This window comes from Ciconia boyciana, chromosome 6 (genome assembly GCF_034638445.1).
Source record: "Ciconia boyciana chromosome 6, ASM3463844v1, whole genome shotgun sequence".
Classification (NCBI taxonomy): domain Eukaryota; kingdom Metazoa; phylum Chordata; class Aves; order Ciconiiformes; family Ciconiidae; genus Ciconia; species Ciconia boyciana.
This window is the reverse complement of record NC_132939.1, coordinates 15,620,001-15,637,703: the sequence shown is the minus strand read 5'-3', so window position 1 is coordinate 15,637,703 and position 17,703 is coordinate 15,620,001. Positions and strand designations below refer to the sequence as shown.

General features: G+C 36.0%; 1 protein-coding gene across 9 annotated transcripts in view; it reads left to right on the top strand.

Moving 5' to 3' along the window:
- The window catches only part of SOX6 (SRY-box transcription factor 6), a 378,993-nt gene that overhangs the window by 107,415 nt on the left and 253,875 nt on the right, over positions 1 to 17,703 (top strand). For 5 of the 9 annotated variants that reach the window (XM_072864494.1, XM_072864496.1, XM_072864492.1 and 2 more), the window contains exon 1: positions 1,473 to 1,953. The exons of 3 other annotated variants lie outside the window; for them this stretch is intronic. The gene's annotated coding sequence lies outside the window, so the exon portion shown is untranslated. Of the gene's footprint in view, positions 1 to 1,471; positions 1,954 to 17,703 lie in introns of those variants that run through there. One more of the 9 variants, XM_072864491.1, reaches the window with a different exon arrangement.

The window sequence follows — 17,703 nt, the reverse complement described above, 5'->3', positions numbered from 1 at the left end:
TTAGTTGTTAGGAGAGACCATTGGAGGATAGGAAAGATGAAAGGTCATGGCGAGCTCCAAGGACATGAAAGGTCATTGTCTCTTGTAACAATAGTGGATTGTTTTGCCCCATTATTTCCAGCCAACCACTCAGTCAGGTGATAGAAGAGATACCACCCGTTTAGTCAGGTGGAACAGGAGAGAAAGATAATGCACCTTCTAAAGAACAAAAGATAACTATAATTTGCCTTTATTAGACAAAGTTGCACTTATTTGTGACCATCCTCTGAAAAGGGTTGTTTACTGACTTACTATTCCAGCCTGCTTTGTTCAGCACTGCCTCTGTAGGCCATCACATCTCTGGGAAGCAATCCAATGTGTTAGAAAATGTTGTTTAAGCTTTCTTCCCATGAAGAGGAGCCCCCAGGAGTACCACTGATGTGATACTTAACAATAAACTTAGTTGTTGTAGCTTTCTCACATTATTGGTGTTCTTAAAAGGTTTTCCTTCAAACACACACAGAATAAAATTAACTATAAATATGAAATAAATTTGCTTCAACACTTTATAGCATTTTATCATAAATACTACAGCACATATCATAGAAAGTTTACAGCAGCTGTATTAGGTGCTGCAGAAAAGAGAGAGCAGTAGACAGAGCAGAGACCTACAGTTGTGTAAAAATAGGTTTGCTATAGGACTGCTCTTACGCAAAGGGAAATAGATAAGTCTCTTCTGTGCTATGCAGTAACTTTTGGAGACTCTGTCCCTTTGTCTAAGGAAAAAAAAAAAGTCCTGCAGTATTATTTAATAAAACAGCTATAGCACAATTTACCAGGAAAGCATTTCTGTTAGTGAATAGAACTGTCATCTCTTATATTTTTCCTAGAGCATCCAAACCCCCAAGTAATTGTTTTCCAGAAAAAAAAAAAAAGCAAAGCATTTCTTATGATTTCTCCATTTTTGCAGCATTATGCCTCAGTCATCCATGCAACAAATTTATTTTTCTCTTCCTTTTCCCTCTGTCCACAATCAAAGCACATCCCAAGGTCCATCTTATATCCCCCAGACAAAGGCTGGTTTCTTTAGGTCAGGATTTCCAGAATGTTTCACCCTCCTATACTAGATCTCTATAAAACAAACCCCTTTACTGGGTTTGTTTTATCGTAGTTTTACTCATTTCACAACAGAGCTGCCAAAATATATTGAATTCTTATGAAACTGATAAAATGTACGTAATTTGCTACTATTACCTTTGAAAAATAAAATTACATATAATTGTTAGGTATCCCATCTTAAACTGTTCTGACCTTATTTGAACTCCCCTTTTTAGCTATTCTGGGCCTCTCTTATCTCATTTTTACTCCTGGCCACTCTTGCTCTTGCTTTCTGACAACACAGATGGACGGCCTTGCACAGACTGATAACTGTGGTAATTTCTCAGCACACTATTCAATAATAAAATATGTTATTTTCAGAATTCAGCAGGCATGTGTCGTATTTACACATACACCGAAGATGAGAGGTTGAGCAGTAGCTTCATGGGAGCGTGCTGTCGTATGAGCCATTGGACTTTACAACTTTCAGTTTGTTGATGCATTGGTTTACTGGCTCTTAGGTTTAGTAAGTAGAGTCTTTAAGAGAAAGAAAGTCTTATTTTAAGTAGTTTCAAGCTTTTATTTTTTTAAGATAATCTATTCTTAAACTTTCTCTTTAGCTCTTTATTTAATTGTCATGTTTGTACTATCATATGTTTTGTTATTTTTTGTATTAAAATGAACTGAACAGTGTAGGCTGCTTAGTTCAAAATGGGAGCCCTGCAAAGGGTTAACCAGGAGAGAATTACAAATGAACTATCAGGAAAGTTGATTATTAATCCAGCAAGAGAGAAAATATCCTTCCAGTTAGCAAGAATTAGTACCTGAAGAGCTGATAATATTGTTCAGGCTGTCGGTGTGGAATGGCAAAGCCAGGTAAGCTAGACATCTTCTCAAAGGAATAAAGTCTTTTCTTTCTGTTTTTCGTTGTAAGAGAGTTTAGTTTTAAAAATAATCCTTGTTGATTTACTTAAACTATCAGCATATGAAACAGCATATGTTGATCCTCAGTTTCCTCAGATGAATGAAAGAAATTGAAATTGTGTTTTAACTTTGGTAAGAAGATATGTTTCTAAGCTATGCAATGTATGTAACTGTGAAATATCGTAACAATTCTTTACCTGTTTGTGGTTAAGTGTGAGAACTGATTACAAAACCTGAAGAGTCCTTCGCAATTGCAACCTAATATATTACATAAGTCTGTCTTTAGTCGTGCTTGAACATATTGTGGAGGTTTATGGAAACTTTTATGTTGCAGAGCTCTTTCGTTCACAGAGTTATTAGACTTCAGTTTTCACACTGTATGAATGATTTATTCAAGTTTGTTTTGATATTGTGAACACATTTGTGTTCATTAAAAAGTTTTTTTTTTGTGGGGTTTCAAAAATCTGTGATCTGGGGTTAGAAGGAAATGGATGTTTGGTAAACATACCACTGTGTTTATACAGAGAAGTGCAAACCAAACCATTAGATCAATTGAACATAATCTTCTTATAATTTTGGTAATTTTCTAAAGACTCAGAGCTCTGTCTTGGGAAAACTTTGAAATTTGTCTATTTGTGCTGCTGATACTAATCAATAGGTATGGTAAACATTTATTTTTTCAATGTCATCTTCAGTATTTAGTTTATTATATGAGAGAAGTGTAAAATCTTTTAAATAATGGTCTAATACTGTAGAAATTAGAAAGTCTGCATACAGTATTTAATGACTTTTCCTAAGTTGTATGCTGTTACTTAAATTAGTAGCTTTTAAAAAAATCCTAATTTGCTTGTAGAGTGGAATTCAATATGCATATGATGTTACTACAGTATCTGTCTTGGTGGAAAAGAGTTTACCATCTCCAGATTTTAGCCTATATCTATGAAATAGCCTGAAAGCTACGTGAAAGGGAGTGTGGTGATACAAGAATGAAAATACAGATAAAAATGGAAAGTAACCCAAATCTGAAGGCTAAGCCCGTGTAGCAATTTAGTTCTATGTGGTAACTGTTCATGAGCCATACAGAAAGGAAGAAACCTTTTGATTTTGAGAATGGGATTAAGACATGGCCTAGGGCAAAGGAGAAATGGAAAGAAGAGGAGAACAGGCAGTGACGAAAGTGAAACGGAGAAGTGGCGTTTGTCTGACAGGCTTCATTGTTTTGTGTGTGACTTTGGCCTCCTCGAGCAGAGAGACAGCTGGTAACCAATTTTCTGAAGGAGAGCTCATCACGTTAGAGTAAATTAAAATCCTAGAATTTGCTAATGATGGAGCTATCAGGGCAACAAATGGTGGCATTTTGGAAGCTATACTAAATATTCAGATATACAGAGAGGCAAATAACTTCTTGTGGCACATTTTATCTGAGTATTTTTAAGGCAAATGGCAACAACAGAAATAAGGTGCTTTGCCTGAATTTGAACACCAGCATCTAGGAAATATATAAAGAGCAAGAAAACCAATGATGAAAAAATTATCACACAGGAAATGATATACGTAGAAAAAACAAGATTGTAATTAGTGGAGGAAAGTAAGAAACTGATTAGAGAAATGAAGTTTCCCAGATGTTTAAGGAAAAAATGAAAGTTAAATTAGATAAGCTCTTTTAAGTAGTGTTGGAGAAGAATGCTTGCTTCAGAATGGGAAAGCTAAACTTAAAATTAGAAAAGAGCTGGCAACTGAGTTTAGCTCAACTGTTTTCCTGCACGAGTGACTCTTTGGAATGCTCTGCTTGGAACATCATCAGGAACAACTAGTGTAGTGCTGTTGGGGAAAAAAACCAAACCAAAACAAAATGAAACTCGCAGTATGCTTATTTGGAATGATTAAGGTGATCGCATTACTTATGTGTGTACTAACCCACAAATTAGACAAATTGGTTGGATTTTGAAGTATTATTTCAAGATTTATTGTATTTTGTATGTATATGTAGTTGACAACTGAGCTCTTGCACTGTACTGGTTCAACTGACAGACTAATAATAATTTTAAAATTTATTGTAAGTATTAGCTTATTGGCAGAATCCTAAATCATCAAATACTACCTGCAACTGAAGAGAAACAGTCTTGAACCCCCCCAACTGTAAGCCAGTGTAAATTAGCTGTTCTTTAATTATAATTTAAATCAACTGTGGTAAAAGTAATATTCTTAAATAAAAAATGGAAACAAAAGATATCAAGCAGAAACTGTCTGTTGACATTCCAGTGACTTGTTTCAAATTCAACAATATCACAGTGTAATCTGTGAAAAAAGTCCCCCTACCAAGTCAGTTCAGCATGGCTTTACAGCTGACACGATCTTTGCTTTTGTGCCAGTTGTAGCTTCTCAGCCACGTATTAAAAAAAAAAAAAAAAAGTTGTATGTGTCTGGAATAGATTGATAAGAACATCATCTGATTTAGTGGAACTAGTTTGACTGAGCAGGGTTTTCACGTTAAGTCAAATTGTTGCATTTTCGTCAATGCAGACTGTGTAGTTCCTAGGCTATTTAAAGGCTTAAGGCTGAGAAGTGATGAATTTCCAGAGGTCTCTGACTAACTAGACATACATCTGGAAACACACGTGCAATTTAGGGGAGGCTGCTGAAGCATTTAGCCTGCAGCAAGCACGCCATTCTTGTCACTACATGGTTGGGGCAGTAAGATGAGATGATGGGTAGGGTGGAGCATAAATATCTATACGTTGCTTGATTCTCTACTTTATAAAAACCTGGTGGTAGGCAGCAAGAAGCTTGTCTACAGAAGCAGATGGCCAAAGCAGAGGTTGGGCCAGGTTATTTTTGTTCCTTGGACCACACCTTGTCTGTGATGCCCGTACTGGAGAGAGAATGTGTTTCAGTTCATTAGGAGCTCAGTGAGGCTATATGGATAACACTGAAGTATTTTATAAGATTCAGTGTAAAGCTGCATAGTTCAAGGAAGCGCATGTCTTATTAGCTATGGCTAAGGTCAGTTATCCACACAATGAGGGGGAAACTCTTTCATAAACAAGTAGATAAATATGGTGCAGCTGGTGCTTAGCTGTGCTTCAGGCTGTTATATTACCAAAAGAGCTCATGAACAACTCTGGCTTTTACAGAGTCCTTACAGAGCATCAGCAGCTTAGAGTGGTTGGATGTAAAATTACAAGGTTGTGTCATGAAAAAACGATAAATCCAGGGTGAACTCGTGACTTTGCATATAGGTGTCTATCTCTACAAGATATTAAAGAGAGAATATAGAAACATTAGAACTCTCCTAGAATAAAATAAATTGTAAAATGTTAGAACTGAAAAAAACCCTTAAACCTACCTAGTCTAAAACACCTGAATAAAACAGGCCTAGTATCTTGTGGGTTTTCATTTCAGCGCAAGCTGCTAAGTGTTCTGTGTTTTTCAAAACTGCCAATTAGGTACATAGGTGTTTATTGGCACTTGATCCATCTCTGATAATGTAGAGAGAAATCTTGTAAGACTTCATTTTGCCTTTGGGACTAGCATTTTTACTGTCTTATGGAAAATAATTATATTTTAAACAGCGGCAAAGAGAGAAGAGCTTGAAGAGTTAATTGAATCATGTGCTGCTAGAGGAAAACATTTTTTTCCCTTTCCTTTTTTTCTTCATCAGAAGTAGGAGTTACATGTGTTCCTTATTACATCCAACATATTCCAATAGTTTTTTTAAAAAGACATACTCATGAAACATTGTATTTCTCAAAGACACATTACTTTATTTTCAGCTACTAAATCCTGGAGCAATCAAACCTGTCATTTTTCACCATCTGAATATGGTTCTGTGGTAGTAGTGGATGATAGTACATAACATCCATAGAACTGTAAAATGTAATCCCCTGACTGTCTTTACTACATAGGCTTTGGTTGTGTTTTTATAGCTGCTAGTGGAGAATCTGTTGGTATTTCTTACAAAGATAGTACAAATCAGTATTTGTGCAGTTATTAATTATTCTGGAGCCTTTAGACCAAATGTTTTAATTGTAGCAAAAAAATCACAAAAGCAAACAAACAAACGAAACCCACAGCAAATTTTCTCTAAAACTGTATTCACCCGAGATTGTGAGAGCCAAAGGACAGTAGATTGACTGTTGTCCCACAAATGGGTCTGTTTTACTAACCAGACTGATGAGATTGTGATGTGCAGGTGTTCAGTGTAGGAGGCAAACAGTAGTATTCAGAACAGAGCGGAGATTTGTCAGGGCGCTTCTGCTTAAATAGGTCAAACCAACCAAACTCCACTGAGCTGGGAGAAGGCCAAAGCCGGGCACTTCAGCAGCAGCTATAATACACAGATGCCACTACTCCTCAGTGACATCCTTTTGGCCTTTCTACCTCTGGACAGGGATGGATAATGTAAATAATATATAACAGTTTGTCTGCTGTCTAGCAGTTTATGTGCATGTGCAAGTTTCCTGTCATTTTACAGAGGGAGAATCGTCTATTTAAACGTTAGTGAGAATTGCAGCAGGCAAATCCTAACTGTTTATGTTCATTTTTTCTCAAAACAGACTTTTCATCATGACCGTACTTGTTTAATTCCAATTTAAGACATTTGTTCTACTTCCCTATTAACTTGGATTTTAAAAAAGCAATATGTATAACCATGCATCCCAGTTTTTGCATTAAAAAAGTGAGCTAAATTGCATATGTCTTTGTTCTTGCTTTACCAGGGTAAGCTTTTAGCATTTTTTGAGGTAATATATATGGTTTACTAGCACTTATGCTGAATCTTTCTTGTCTGTGGTTTTTCAATAGACTGCTTTTTCTTTGAAAGAAATATTTTTACTATGTTGTTGATTATTCTCTCTTCTTTCTACTTTTTCCATCAGTTGTAGTCCATTTAACGCTATCATCACGTTACAGAGCACAGTTTTGAGGGAAAACAAAGTAGCTGCTAGTGACCCCATGACAACTGTCTGGTAAACCTGGTTACTAATCTAGAGTGTTGTTTAATGTAAAGGCCAAATAAAACCCTGCAGGAGAGAAACATTGTTTTGTTTTAAATTCCTATTAGGAAGGGAGCTGCTATGTTATGAGAAAGAGAATAATAAGCCTCCCTTGCTTGTCAGCATTCAGACCTAGGCATTCAGTGCATACTTGCCTAGACTTCCTATTTCAAAGAAAGAGCTAAATTTTGGAATTGATGTCGAAGTCAACTAAAACAATAATCGGTAATAGCAGTTTTGTTTCGAGGAGGATCAGATTCTGCTTTGAGCTATACTGATATAGTTCCGAAGTGAGTGTATGGACTTCATTAGGGTTATTCTCTCCTGCATCCTACAGCTGTGACATGTAATCCAGAGTTACTGTGTCCTCTGTCTTCTGCTATCTGCTTTTAGCTGTTTGTAGCAAGCAAAGAAAGGAAAGAATAAGAAGTGCCTACTTCATCTGTTAGTATCAATAATAATTTCTGCATTGTATGAGAAATGTAATTTTCCCATTTTCCTAAAACTGATGTTTTCAGGGAATAAATTAGAAAGGAAGCTTGGTGCCAGCAAATAGATTATTGAGCCTTTTTCTGAATGTTTTTTGCACTAGCACACCATTAGCCTTTAAGGGTACAATCAACATGCCTTTCGTGGTAGATGATCATAGAAGTCGTAGAAACAAAATTGCCTGCACACCTTCAGCAGCATAGAGGCATATGTAAGAAGAATGATTTATTTTACTTCACCTGTACTAGCGAAACACAACTAATTTTTAGCTGAATTTTAATTCATCAGTAGTGATGTTCTGATTTTACTTCTGCAGCTCCAGCAGTGCAGCAACTGTTTTAGTTTAAAAACTGTGCCTGTATGTCTGAATACATCTTCATAAACTAAAACTGTACAAAATGGGTTGACTGATACCAACCAAGTCTAGAGAGATGGAACCACACAGTAAGCAATGGAAAGAAAAAATAATATTTATTGTTATTAAAAAATATATCGCTTTATAAACCTGTACTGTGGTTTTATAGACCCAGTCTAGGAAGTGATCCATGCTTTAGAAAATTTGTGAGCAAACACTATGATCCTGCGATATGATACACGATGTCAGTTATTGTAGTCCTCATTAGTAAGAATTAACTTAGTGAATTCCTTCCATATTATGTATATGTGTGTCTGTCTAAACAACATATAGTTATATGCAGGTTATGTCTTTTTATCTACATATTTATGTATGTGTGTATATAAGCATGCACACAAATACATACATAAATGCATACAAGTCCATTTTGTCCATTATTTATATGTTTTTCTGCATATGCAAATATGTACGTGTATTTGCATATACATGTATGTGAACATACACATGCATCTGTCTAATGGTCATTTATGCACACGTGCATAGTAATGCCCTATATAATTTTCATATCAATATTAGGCACAAAACTTCACACTTCCTTATATATTCTACTTTCAGAGATGATGTTCTAGAACTTAGAGGAGTAATACACTATCAGCAAAAATATTGAGAATTAGTTGATAAAATCAGCAGTGGATTAGAATGCTTATGAGTCTTCCAGGTTATTGTTAGCAGTTTTACTTATGAAATGCATGGGTCAGTTCTAGCATAGCAATGGACTTGTAACCATCCCAATGTTTCACCTTGCACTTTCAGGATTTCTAATATTAAGCAGATAGAGAATTGGACATTGTACATGTTTACTTATTACCTAAGATATTTATAAAATTGCTTTATAGAGATCATATTGACGTTCTTTGCCAAGTTCATTTTTTTTACAAGGGCTTCAAGGGAAAAGCCAGAAGAAAATCAGTTCCCTGTCAATGTCTATAGTAGTACCATGCTCATGATCTTGATAAATCTCACCATGAAGGGCTGGTGTCCCCTAATTTATGTGGTAGTCTGGAACATAATTCCTTTTCTCATTGTTTCTGTTGCCTTCTCCTGTGGAATACCATAATCTTTTAATGTGATGTTATATTGTGAAAATTGAAAATGAACCTAATAAAAATAGCTTTCAGGTGCTTAATTAGATTTTTTTTTTTTTAATGCTAGAGAATGGATTTTTTAAATAGCTTTTATCTATAAATGTTTTCTACAAGAATAAGCAAGTATTAATTCTGTTTTCTAGTATTAATCCTACTTTGCCGATCAAACCTCTTCAGTTAGAAGGAGTGTTTATCACTTTTCTGTCAAATAAAAGATAATAAAGTACACGTACTTTACAGCTTGAACATATATAAAATGTTTTCTTACAGCCTTGAAGTCAGTGGACAGGTGATCAACCCCAAAGTCACTTCTTTTTGTTTATATTCTGAGTGACCTTTTTGCTGAAATATATTTGTTCATACATTTTTTAAAAAGTCTTATAGCAGATGGCCCTTAAATAACCTCTATCAGTCCATAATCACACAGAGAAATATAGTTGAAAATTTAGAGAAATGTATTCCTTTGTTACACAATAGTTTTATATTAGTGTTTAGAAGAACATTTGCAGGTTGAAAATCATGTATTAAAAAGTGTTATATCATACATCAGCTGTTGATGAGTATAAGATACACTATAGAAATATAGAATGAAGAATCTAAACATATACATTTCATTCTCAGGAAATTTTATCTATATAGCGGAAGAAGATCTAAGAGCGTGGATAAGTGAGTGAGAATCACATTGGCCATTGATTACACCATTTACATTATTATAGGAACTGATTTTGGGGCAAACTACCAAATGCTGTCCTTTTGATGTAACAAATTTCACCTCTCACCAGCTAACTAATCAAGCTGAAAGTTTTGCCTCACAGTATGTGTACTTACTTAATACTGTCTCATATGCAGAGGCTAAGACTTAAACCATATTTTACTCTGAAGCCCTAAGACAGAACTCTCTTTTTTTTCTGATCAGTATATTCTGCTCTTTTTTCATTCTTATTCTTTTCTCACTACTCTAAACAAGCAATAAACTAAAGGGTATGGCTTATTTTTTTTCCATAGTTGTTGCTATAAAAAAATCCTTACCTTAATGCATCAATATTTTTAATAACGTTACCATTGATGGCTTTATTTTACTTGTAAGATAATTTAATTTTTTTGCATACAATTTAAGAAAGCACTGGTTCTCATTATATGGAGTTACAGAGTTTTTGTTTTCAATTTGTGTTTCATGAAAGGTTACACTATAAAGAACTCGGCAGACAAAAAGGCTTATTTACTCATAAGATAGGTGAGGCATTTGATGCAGCTTTCATATATCATTACAACAATATGTTATGATCCTGTTCTGAATGAAGTGACCAGATAGTATCTGTCTTGAGGAATTGCTGGGGTTCATGTCTGATTGGTAAAGATTTGCTATTGGCCTGAGAGCATCAACCCATTTTATTGAACCACTGAACACTTGTACATTTCTGTACAGTACTGACCTGAGAATCATGGACTAGTAATAAGGGGACAAAAAAAGGTGCCTGTATTCCATTTTGGTTTCAAGAGCTTTATTCCCACCTAGCAACTCTTTGAAATCAGTTCCATATACTCATGTAGGTAGTCATTTACTCTTTCTACTAGGTGATTGTGGGCTTACTGGTAATGGTTTACCAGCATTACTATTTTAGCTTGCAGATATTCTTTTTTCTTATATTGTGGTACTATTTAATACTACTGACATAGCTGAAGGCCCAAGTCTTTCTCTCTAGTCCATGAAGTGGTGTTGCTTTAATTTTGAGAAACCTCATGAAGACCATTAAGCTCCACACAGGCATCTGCACTTTGCTTATAAATTACATACATCAGATTACAATGTCAGGCACATAATTTTCATAGTTTAAAAATAATATTGGATCAAGATTTTTAATACATTGGTTTGTTGCCTTATAGCCTTTTGATAGTGCCAGTTTTTCTTTCTGCTTTGTAACAAGCATGGTATAGTTATCCGACCTTTGTTATCCCATTGTTATAGTTTATAGGTTGATAACCATTCTGTGAGCTATGAAGTGTGGACCTGCCTCTGCTGCATTCCCTGAAATAAAGAGAAAAAGAAAAACAAGAAAGAAAGGAAAAAAGAAACCCCACTCCACTAACCATTAAATTGTAGGGTGATCTAGAGATAAAAGCAGAATCTCTTTTTTGCTTTTCAAATATTTGCCTGGCCTTCAAAAGGTATTTGCCTTTTGTGTTTACATTGGATTTATTTTTTTGGCCTACATGCAGAAAGAGAAAGATACATTAAAGAATAATGGACAATAGAGAGGAAAATGCTCTCAGCTTTCACATCTAGCTTGTATTTTCTACTTTAGGTTTATTTTTTTTAATCTTGTCTACTTTTATTTAAATAGAAACTGCTGAGTATTGTAAAGGGTAGTAAATGTGAAAGTATCAGATGAAGTACAGTACAAGAAGATTATCTACAGGTTGGCAGGCAGTAATGAGAGTTGGCAAAGTGCCATTTTGTACTACGAACCTTTGGGACCTCAAGTTATTCCTGTGTGTGGCAGAACAATGTAAGGCTTCAAAAGCCAGTGTTCTGTTATTTGCAGAATTGCTCTTGCTATTCCTGAAAGAGGCAGGTGAGGTTTGCATCTGTAAAGTTGTATAAATCTTTGCCAAGGCAAAAAGAAAGATGCTTTAGTTGAAAGCTGAGGTCTGTGTCATATCATCTTCAGTTCTTACCTTCTGGATGGCATTAGGGCTTCCTTGGAACCTGCATTGTCCCTCGTGGATTTGTTTTCATTGAAAGAGCAGTTTTTCAGCAAGTTTGTATAAAATAATTTGATATAAAAGCTCATATTCAAGGGAACCACCACTTTGGGACAATAACCTGTCCCAAGGTTATCTTCTCTGTTGCTCAAGTCGGTCCCTTTGTCGTGTAACATACTACTACCTCATCATCAAAAGCTTGTGATTTTGTTTGAGTGGAGTCATGAGATGATGTGTTTCCCAAATCTGCTTACTGTAATAATCAACATTTTTTGATGCCACTAACTTGAAAACAAACACGACCCAATGATTTAATTGAAGTATCTTGATTAATGTGCTTTAAAACCATGTGCATTTATAATATATAAAAATATATTTCACCACATGTATGTCATAAAGCTCTTAGTATGTTACAGTTTGTGAAAATTACAGTCAGTTAATAATGTGTCAGCTCCCCACTGTGTGCTTTGTAGGATACTGAATGGGTGTTACATGATTTATTTGCTGGATTTTGCAGGTTTTCTGTAGCGTGTCAGATGCCTTGCTGATTGCTTGGTGAAGCCTAGAGCATGAGCTCCCTCCTGCAATGTTTACTTTAAGTCAATCTACATTTTCTTAAAAGTATGACAGTCTTAAAATCAGATCACCTCCTCAAAACTTTCATAAAAACCTGGAGACTTTTTAGTGAGATATTGTTTGTAATTTAGATGTACTTTTGTGTGACAATCATAATTTACTTCATAGTTCTTAGAATTACAGGGAATGAATTGTTAATGAAACGTGTTATAATGCTGCTAGAGGGATAATAATACTGCGAATAATTTATATACTTCTCTGGGATTTTGGGGAGGGAGAAGTTACTTAATTCGCATTTGTTGACACTGTCCATAATATAGTTAGAAGGATTCTCTCTCCTTTTACCACTTTCATTCTTACGTATTTCCTTGACCTCCTTGTGTCTTCTCCTTCTTTCATTAATAAAGAGAACTAATAGGCTATATTGGTAAAGGTGAAGTGTTGTTTTCCACCTACAGATTTAGGAAGTGGGAACGTCCAGTTAAGTTTTAAGTTCTTTTTATTTGTTATCTTTCTGGTGATTTTTTTCATGCTGTCTTTTAGGATTACAGTGGAGCATTTTTGTTTAAATGTCTGCATCCATGTCTTACAGTGCACACAGACCTGAAGATTAGTCAGAAGGTGTAGAAATATCTGTTTTCAAAGAGTGTAAAATCCTGAAGACAATTGATAACTGGAGATAAAAATTGTAGGAGTCTCAAGATGGCAAGCCATTTGAGCAAGGCATCGGTCTCTGTGGTGTTCCACTGTACTGCCATATAGTATGTTATGTCAGGATAATATGGTTTAAACTGGATGGGTAAATTTCTGTGTGACTTCAAGAGCATCTAACACCAATTTGTATAGCAATTGGATTTAATAGGCAAAGAAATCAAAGGGAGTTTAGAAAATGAGAAATTGTGTGAATTGATGATTTAAGAATTGAGGCTCTTGTCTGATGCTAATAAAGGTTTCTGACGTCATTCTTTTTTCTAGCTATAATGTACATTACTGAAATAATTTGTGTACTTCTGTGCTTGTGTGTACTATCTTGAATGAGGTATATGTTTATAATTTCTGGCTTTCAGATTTAAATCTGTGTACACAGCAAGAGCTCAATGAGTTCTGGTAATAATAGTCCTATAATGCAGAGATTATGAGAACTTCCTTGCAAATGGAAGGAGTTATTCATCTAACAAAAGTGGTAGAGAAAGAAACTTGCCAGAGTTGCAAAGAATGATTTCTGCAAAGGTCATGTAGCGTAGATTAGACCATAATCAAAATATTTTTGGGACAGCCTGGGATTTTGAGAGAGGCAGTTAAGAAGGAGCTTTGAGGATGGGTGTTTTGAGATGTACATTTCAGATCTACCACTTTGTCTTTGATTTATATCTCATGTGCAGTAAAAACATGCATATTGTGAATTATAGACTTTAATTCCCTGTCTGGTTTCTACTGATACCATATATCAGGAGAGTGAAACTCAAAAAATTTTCATCTTCTCCAGATGATTATTGATGGAATTATAACCCTTGTTGTCTTTCTGTTCCTCTTTCCCATTTTGTGTGTAATTATGTATGCAAAGTAGGAGTGGTAGTAATTTCTACAATTAATATTGAACAAACATTTATGTTTTAAACTTTGTTTTCTCTTAATTTACAACTTCTCCAAACCCTCTTCTTCATTTAAAATTTACCTTTCTTGCCTTTCTTATAAATCCATATTTATTTTGTGGGCAGTGTTTATGGAGCTATCCTATAAAGTGTTTCTTGTATGCAGAATGAAATGGTCATTTTCTTTCTCTCTTGTATTTTCCCTTGTTTTAAATGTATTTGGTTGTAGTTGTATTTCTTTGTGGAAGGTGAATCACCAGTTTTCACAAACAGGTTGGATTGGCACGCTGCTGGGGCACCTCCAGAGAACCCTGTGGTTCTGCAGGGAGCGATATAATCTGAGAACATATTTGTGTCCTTCTAGCTCAAAACTTGGACTGTTGGAAATACTAAGTTTTCATCGGGTCATTTTTACTACATTTCTGGCAAATATAGAGGAGGTGCTCCCAAAATCTTCTCATAGTATATTACCATGGAGAAATTATTTCTCTGAAACCTTTCACTTGGTTTCAGATGATAGCTTTCTGGTAGGTGCTGGGCAGATATTCAGTCTGTCAGGCACATTCATCTGCCTGTCACTGGTCTAAGCTTAACCTGGTCTCTGAGCTTCTTTTCAAAGTGCCAACTTCCTTCCTTCCCTCCCCACTCTCTGTGCCCCAAAAACCAGTCCCTGGTAAAGCCACCTGGAAGAGCCCCAGGCATTTATTGACCCTGTTACTAGCCATTCAGAAGGAGGATGAGTGAGAGCGGGTCTGTAGCCTCAGCCCCTCTTAAAAAGGCCAGTCGGTGTCAAGGCTGTTATGTGGTGGTTGACACCACAGCTGGCGGCGTCTGCAGCCTGCGCACTGCAGGAACCCTGGGGGGAAAGGTGGACTCATTCCCATTTGTGATCCAAGAGGTCTGCCTGGTAAAGCTGCACCTTAAAACACCTTGAGTGAAATCCTGATTCTGCTGAAGTCATGAGGCACTTAGGCATTAATTTTATTCCAGCAAGGATTTCACCAGTATTTTTATTTTGCAGCTGTAGTGTGGGGGGGAAACCCTGAACCAAGATGAATGTGACTTCACATTGTGAAATATATTCTCTGCTAGTTTCATCCTTGCCTTCCTCCCATCTGAATAACTGTAAATGATGTTCTCTGTTAATAAGTGTGTACTTTGTCTAAATTGCATTTATTTTTCTTTTGACATGCATACCATTTTACTATTAATCATCCCCTTCTGCTCTTTACTGTACAAAGACAGTGTTGTGCTGATGGAACATATTTAATCTTCAGTATGTTGTATTTTAGTTCTATTGTTGCTTTCTCATTTCTTTATGGAAAACCTTTCTTTATTGACTCTTAAATCATGGGTTAAGCCCTTATTGAAAACATGTTCTGTATGTACTTCTTGCTAGAGAAAAAAGTTCTTTTGAGGTTATAGGCTAGGCTTACTCAAATACTTCACTCTACAGTAAAAATTCAGAGGTCTCCTATATGTTATCTAAAGCTAGAAATATACCCAATTACTCAGCAGCACATCATAAAAGAGATGCATACTATGTTCATGTCTGTCAGTGCCTTAAGTCATCACTCTACAGCCTTTTTTAAATTCTCTTTTTATTGAAACCAAGAAACAAAACAAAGACAAAAAAAAGCAAAAATAACATCAATTAGATGTCAACATGACATCAAACAGCATAATATATCATAAAAATAAATGTATGATCTGGTGACTCAATGATTTCTGTCCATATGGCATTTACAGAGAAGTAAAGAAAAGGCGAATAGCTACACATCTGTATCGAGAAAAATATCCGATATAAAATTGGCCATAGTGACAGCACTAGAAAGCTCTCAGCTGATATTACCTGGAAATAAATAACAGGCAGAAGGGGAAGCGAGGTTCCAACAGTCTCACTCTTATATGTATTTAGAGTTTTGTACAGTGAGCATTGTGCAGGTCATATATGTTTTTATAAAAATTACTTTAAGGATGGAGATATTCTACTTGTTGGCGATAGGTCCAGGTTTATAGATGGATGTGTAGTGCAACTGCATGCAGAATGATGCAAAAATGCAATTAGGAAAAAAAGAAATCTTTGGAAATAAATGTGACTATCTGTTGAAACTGTTAAAATGAATACTGACTCCAAGCCTACTTCTATATTTGCTGAAAGGCATATGAAAAAGTCTCTTTGTATAAGTGCTAAGCACATTAAAAACAAGGAGAATCAGTTAAGCCTCTAAAATAATAATCTGGGAATTCCATTCATTATTATAGTAAAGGGCATCATAACTTTATGGTAAGTGGGGAAGGGTGGGAGAGAGGTGAGACTGTGGGGGTGGGAACTAGAGAAAGAAAACCCAGAAAGATCCAGAATCAAACACGGCCTCTGTTATTTGAATTTGTTGTTCATTTTCAATGGAGTGATAACTGCAACAGCTCAGTCTGAACTGCCTGGCTTGACACTTCCCTTTCTAAAGAACTTGGATGTGTTTCACAGCTTACATCTGGACAACAGGGTACAGGGAAAAAAGCCACAAGGATGGATCACATATTCTCTTTGCATACGTAGGACTTGAATCTCGTATATAATAAATGTATGCACACACAAAGAAACATATATACATGTAGATACATACATTTATATATCTGCACACACATGTTCATGTGCGTATAAATCTAGCTCCACATGGGATTTCTTCTCTTTTTGCTGTTAGGCTCAGTTCACAGATCTATCTCCTGTCTCTCCAGAGATACAAGAATTTCCCTTCTGGAATTTTGTTCCTTTTCCCTACCCAAGCTGTCTTTTTATACAGCGATATCTGAGATCTCTTTTTGTTAATCTTATTACAAGTACAGCTATCGGCCTCAAAGGAGGTGGTAAGTAACCCATTGGACCTGGGAAATGGTACTTTCTGTGAGAGCAAGGAATAAGTAAGGAACTCCTTATCTTTTAGATCAGCAATAACTTCAGTGAGACCACTTGGTCAATATTGTACATCCCACTGCATGGCCATATCTCATCAAAGTAGTAACAAAATGCATTCTTCCCATTACATGCAACTGGCTATTATAGATGGTAGAAAAGAGTGTAACGCAGAGCCTGTGGGGAGAAGCAGCTCCTGAGGGTAAAATAGCAGTACACTGAAACCTCAAAGGAAATTTAAGAAGGGATGGTGTGAGTGTGTGCGTGAATGCATTTAAGTCTGAAGCCAGAAAACTATGAGGGCTATGTGGAACATTTCCTGGAGCTTACCACTAATAAACATGGCGGGATTGTCAGCCCTGCAGTGTCCATACCTTCCTTCTGGGCTCATACCAGCACCCCTGCAATCGCTGGATAGTGCATCCTAACCAAAGGGTAGGAGCTTTTCACTGTATCCTCCTGCACATATTTTAGCACTCTCCCAGCTCCATGTTCTCTCCAGCTGAGGAAGGACTTTTCAGTACCCCTGTGCAGTGCCCCCCAGTTGTTTGGATGTCACAGTGCAGAAGAGTAGGGGAACTCCATTTTTGCCCTTCCGTTTTGTCCTTACTGCTTCAGGCTGTGAAAGGCTAGGAGTGGAAACTAACTTAATCATTTGATTTATTCATATACTCATTTATTTTGGGCAAACTAACAGTAAACCGCCAACTGTCATATCCCACAGTTTATTAAAATGGCATATATAGAACACAATTGCAAATAACAACCAGTTTCTTTGTTTCCTTGCTCTGTCATGCTTTCATTGTAAAATATGTCTTATTTTTTAAAATTGGGCTCATCCCATTCTCATACCCAGAAAATCCCCCCTGCCACCAAAACACTTTGCATATTATGGGCCCCAGCCCAAAAGCTTTACAGTCAGCTGGCGTCTCTT